This window comes from Gossypium hirsutum, chromosome D03 (assembly GCF_007990345.1).
Source record: "Gossypium hirsutum isolate 1008001.06 chromosome D03, Gossypium_hirsutum_v2.1, whole genome shotgun sequence".
NCBI classification, from domain to species: Eukaryota; Viridiplantae; Streptophyta; class Magnoliopsida; order Malvales; family Malvaceae; genus Gossypium; species Gossypium hirsutum.
Window position 1 is genome coordinate 3,235,893 of NC_053439.1, and position 6,187 is coordinate 3,242,079.

Below are 6,187 nucleotides of genomic sequence, written 5' to 3' on the forward strand. Positions count from 1 at the left end.
ATTTGTAAATCATATGTATATTTTTAACCTTCATAATTTCCATGTGTACGTCTTTTGATCTTTATTTATTTGTTTACTTTCTCATCCATTGTATAATTGTGTTTACATTTAATATTTTGCATGTCATGGATTACTTTTTTTTATTTCGTTTATTCATTTGCTTATATTATTTTTATGTTGTTGATGTATTTATTATTGTTGTTATTATTACTATAGCATTTGTACGTATAAAATAACGTTACATCATTTTTTTACTCAAATTTAAAGATAGAATTTTTTTTAAAATTGAGATAATGTTCGTATTTAGGATTTTCAAGGAAATTGAGCCCTAACGTATTGGGTTCCGATTTTCTTCGTTAAATCTAACAATCGAGCATTTCTCTTCAATCAAAAATAAAAGCTCATTATTGGGAATTCAACACGTTGTGTCCTAACGTATTGGATGTGACGCATTGATTTCTCGAAATGAAGATTTCTTAAAAAACAATAAAGGAAATATTCCGAGTTTGGGATTTTAAAGGAATTGTGCCCTAACGTATTGGGCCGCGATTTCTTAAATCTTGGATAAATGGATATTCTTTTAATTATTTTCATTATACGAGTATTCTGGCCTAATTCATTTTGGAGGAAATTAGAATGTTGTGCCCTAACGCATTGGGTGTGGCATTTTTGCTTCTCTGAATTGAGAAGGGTCTTAATACGTAACGTTTTAAGTTTTTTAAAGATTATATTTTTAAAATTTTCGACCTTAAGATAATAATTAATTAATTAGGTACCAATTTTGGGCGTACGAGGATGCTAACCCTTCCTCGTACGTAACCGAGTCCCGAACCCGTTTTTCTAAAATTCGTAGACCAAAATCGTATTTTAGGTGACCCAATCACACCTTAATAAAAGATTGGTGGCGACTCCCAATTTTCATTTTTTAAAGTCGACAACCTAAAATTTTTGTTTTTCAAAAAAACGGTTTCGACAATACCTATACTTTATGTGAGACAGATCCTTAACATTTTGACTTTTAATTAATTGACATTTTCTGCTATTCTCGTACCACAAATCGTTTTAAGTGTGGGCTCAAACAAACATGAATCAAACACAACCAAAAACAATTTTCTTACTTTCGGTAGGAAAGTAATTCTCCTTCAATAGAATTCGATAAAATAATAATATGTCAAAATTGTATATTTTTAACCTTACCTTTATTATTTACTCATAAAAAGAGATAAAAAGAGAATTTTAATTGAATTAGATACAAATTAAAAACTCAAGTGATATCCTCCGTACATGCTTCGTTGCGGTAACCACCTGGTTGACTTTGGTTAAGCCGAAATAGATCAAAGGGGTCTTATCGATAGATATGGGTGAGTGGATATTTTTAAAGCTGGTTCAACCTAGCTATTTTATGCAATTGGAGGTAGACTGGCCTATTCTTTTTGGTTCTCTATTGGAAGCTTTGAACTAGAAGGAATATGTTAATGATGACCGAGGAGAATATTGACCATGGGAGCGTCATTGGAAGCAATTGGAATATAATGAAGGAAATATTTGCTGCAAATACGAAGGTTAATATTTGACAAAAAGAAATTTGCTGGGTTTATTAAAGAAAACCAGATCATGGCTTGTATAAGCTGAATGCAGATGGAGCAGTACAACCTTCAATGAGACTTACTACTTCCGGAGGTGTAATAAGGAATTGGGAAGGTAGATGGATATATGGTTATAATCGAATGATTGGGAGCAGTACGATTTTTGAAGCTGAGGCTTGGGGGGGGGGTCTTTGATGAATTACTCTAGGCGTGGGAAAGGGGATTAGAAAGCTGATTTGTGAAATGAATAAGGCAGTTGTTAGAGATTCTGTGTTTGAATTCGGTCACTTGTTGAAGAAATAAATAGAGTGGCAAAATAAGGGGACATGTGGGGTGCAACCGAGGGTGAGGGGCAAAACCTCCGCGTACGGACCATACCGCACAAGTTGAGTCCGTATAAAACTATATTTTTACTATTTGACTTTGATTACAACATGATTTTTCAATCCTTAAATAGATATGGTCAAAACTTTTCTTGTATCATTCATTTTTCAACAATAGTGAATTTTTTCTGCTTGGCCGGTAATTTTTTCTTGAAAAGGTTTCCTCATAATAAAATTGTGTGTTCTTATTTTTTTTTTCTTATTACTTTACGATCGTTCTACCATCATTATCGATATTTGTTATAAAAGTTGTTGTTCAGCTACTGGGGAATGGGGATCATCGAATGCACCATAATGCGATAGCTCGGGCTATTTGGGAGCTTTTGTGCTGGGAGTGGAAGGTGAAATTGGTTCATATCTATCATGAAGGTAATAGAGTGGTGGATGGAATGGCATCGTTGGCTGTCAACCGTTAGCTTGGACTGCATATTTTCTTAAACCCCTGATAGTGTTTTACAGAAGCTACATGATGACTGTTTGGAAATTGCTTTCCAACATTTGATGTAATTTAGGTTTTTCTCCCGTTTTCAAATATATATATATAAATCTTATAAAAGAAATCAAATTAAAAAACTTTGAGAGTCAGACACAAATTTATCTTATTTAAAACACTAACTATAATACTAAAATAAAAAAAAAATTCAAAACTCAAAAGAACCTAAAATTTTTTCTTACAAACTTTTGGAATCTGATATCTGCCAGTCCTTGAATTTATCTTTATTGAAAATGATTTTAAAATTTAGAAATGATGTAATCTAACTTGAATTGTCATTTTAGTGGTTTCATATATTTAGTCAATTATTCAAAAATAAACTTAAAATTGTCCAACATTAGCCAAAGTACCCCAAGAAATGTAAAGCTTCCCAAATAAATGTTATGTAGAATTTAGTCATTAATATATATATGGTAAACTTGCATATTTACTTTGGTGATTCTTAAGGTAATGTGTAGGCAAAGAATAACTTTTAAAATATATCGATATTATTCTTGGGTTATGGTATTAGATTCTAGGCTAAATTATTCAACTCAATTGGTAAGTTATTCTTGCTCTTATATGTTGTTTAGGTTCTCTTATAAAAAAGAATAAAGTATCACTAAGATTTTTTTAGTTACAATAATTTCACTATAATTGATCGTTATAAGTTATATTAACTAATCAATCAAACTATAGTTAAATGACTAATCAGAATAAATCTGGAAAGACTCATACATTTACATTAAGTGAGACTTGAACTTAAGACCTCATAATTTTTAGGATTTCAATCTTATTAATGAACCAACACCTAATCAGCAATAGGAAAAAACTTTTATGTTAAAACGAGAAATTGAAATTTGAAATGAACCGATGATATTTGGATAGATTTCGTTTATAAGTTAAAAGATTGTGGTTACTCGAATTGAATCGAATTTTATTTAATTTATAAATAATTTTAATTTTTTATGATATAAAAATAAATATTTTATATTTAAAATAGTAAAATAACTTAAAATAACTAAGCAAAATTATTTTTCAAAAAAATATAAATATTATTTTTTATTTTCTTGATAAATTATTTTTTAAAAATTTTTTGATAAAAAATTTATCTTAAAAATCATAAATAAAATTTATTTTAAACCAAATTAAATTAATATAAAAAAATTCAAAAATTTCAAAAAATCCAAGTCAATCACATCCAACTCAATTATAGAGGATGGTCATAATCTCCATGGTGCCATCATCCATTGCATAAGCAACATCACTAATTAGAAAGATATTGCCTTATTATCATACTAACTGATTTAAAAGTGCAACATATTTTATTGATATTCCTAATTTTAGTTTAACAGTAAATTCTTTATCAGTTGCTTGCATCACAGAAAAAGAAAACCCCTCAATTATTATGATTTAAATAATCCAATACATACTGTCATCAGCAACAATATGTGAAACTAATTTATTTTGGTATAATATTTATGAAAGTATAAGAGAATGACATTACATGAAAATTCCACCAAATAATGCAACAACATAAAGAACATATAGTGATGAGTGATGGCATCAATTTCTCATATATAACACCAATTAAGATATAATAATATTGGCATACCAAAAAATATATATAATAATATTGTATAGGATTAATATAGTATTCGGTATATGAATTTGATTTCAATGTTCAACTTGGTACTTGAGTTTAGCTTCAATACGCACTTTGGTAAGTTTTTTCCATTTGATACTTGAGTTTTTTTATCTCAATTAAGTATCTGAGTTTGGTTTCAATATTCAATTCGGTATCTGAGCTTTTTATTTTGTCTTAACTAAGTACCTATGTTATTTTTACTAGAGAACACATGTCAAACATTCCTGGGACCACATGATGTTGTTCGATCTGGGTATCAAAACAAACATTAAAACCAAACTCAAATACCAAATTAAACATTAAAATCAAACCCAAGTACCAAATGGTATATTAACCCTATTGTATATAATTGTTCTTTGCTCATGTTTTTAAGTTTTATCTAAGTATCTTAATTAGCCAAGGTAGGGAGCATTAGTAAGGATCACATTTAGGATATCTTAAAATCAAAGTAGTTAAAGTTTTCCCCCTTTTTAATGATTAATGCATTTGTGAGAAAAAGTGGAACAGTTTAGAGAATTGTTTATAAATCATTGGTTTCTAGCTAAAATTCCACCACAAATTGATCCTTTTGTTTTCAAGTCTCTAAATTCAAATGAAATGGATGGTACTAAAATTTTCAGGCCAAGGAGTTGCACCAACTGGTGTTATTGCAAAGGGGATAATTCGGCAATCAAGCCCGGGCCAGTTCGTATCGCCACAAGCCAAGGCTCGTGTGTGTTGGTGCCTACAAGCTGCAGAAAAGTGGACGGAGTGGTTGCATGGCTCATGAATGGGGTTGCTGCTGCTTTCTTCATGTCTCTTGAACGATGCTCTTGCATTCATATTGACACCAAAGATGATGATGATGATGGTGATGGTGATGATATTGAAATTGAATTGCTTGGCCCTGATTTTACAAAAGATGAGCAGCTATACAATTCTTCAAGGCAAGAAGATGAGCAAGAATTTGAGGAAAGATTACTAGGTTAGAAAAGCCTTATGATTGGCTTAATTTTATTCTTTGTAAAGATTTAATTTAATTGATTGTCATAATTGATTATGATTAATTTATGTGAGACACAAATTGAAATTGTTCTCTTAAATTATACAAGTCTTTTAAAGTTTGATTATCTGTCTCTATAATTTTGAACTTGGAACTTTAAACATTAAATAAGTACAATATGTAAAATGGATATCAATTGATTTAGCTATCAGTTTTGCATGAAGCAATCCTTTGTATGTAAAATTATGGATTCGAATCTATGAAGATATAAAATTTTGAGAGATATGTGAGTATTTAAAGAAGACAATTCCGAATTATGTATCAGAACATGAGATTAAAAATCGAATTGTGAAATTGATGATATCAACGTAATTGTTAAACTTTAGTTTTATTTTAAAAAATCAATATTTATAATTAATTTTGATGATCAAAATTGTGTAAAATTTCGTCAACCATTTGAATATATGTGATAGAATATTGGAAATTCTAAATTCATGACCATTATATCTCTTGTTTGAGTATTTCTTAACTTTAATAAATAGAATTTATATTAGGCTTAAATATTAAAAAAAAATTCTGTAAAATAATTAAAAATTAATTAAGTCTTAACTTGAAAACTGCAATTAATTAAGTTCTTATTCAAAAGTTAACGATGAATTGAGCCTTTGAAATATAATTTTTCGTCAACCCCCCCCCCCATGAATTATTAAATAATAATGTATCGATTAACATGGTAATTAACATGACAAGTAGTGTAGAAAAATTATGGCATGATGTATGACAGTAAAGGGCTTAATTTATTTTTAAAAGTTACAAAAGGAAAAAGTATTAGAAAATCATTTTTAAAACTACAAAAAGCTATATAAAAATTATCAAAATGATAAAAACAATTATTAAATTATTTAAAAATTTATAAAAAATAAATTTATAAAATTTATAAATAAGTTGTACTTTTAATTTTTTATATAATATTTAATAATTTATATAATTTTATTTTTCTAATTTTCTAATTTTTTTGTAATATTTTAATAATTTTTAAAGAAATTAATAAAAATTTATTACCCATTTTTGTTCTCTACAAACAGTGTACATACATCATATCTTAACCCATCATTA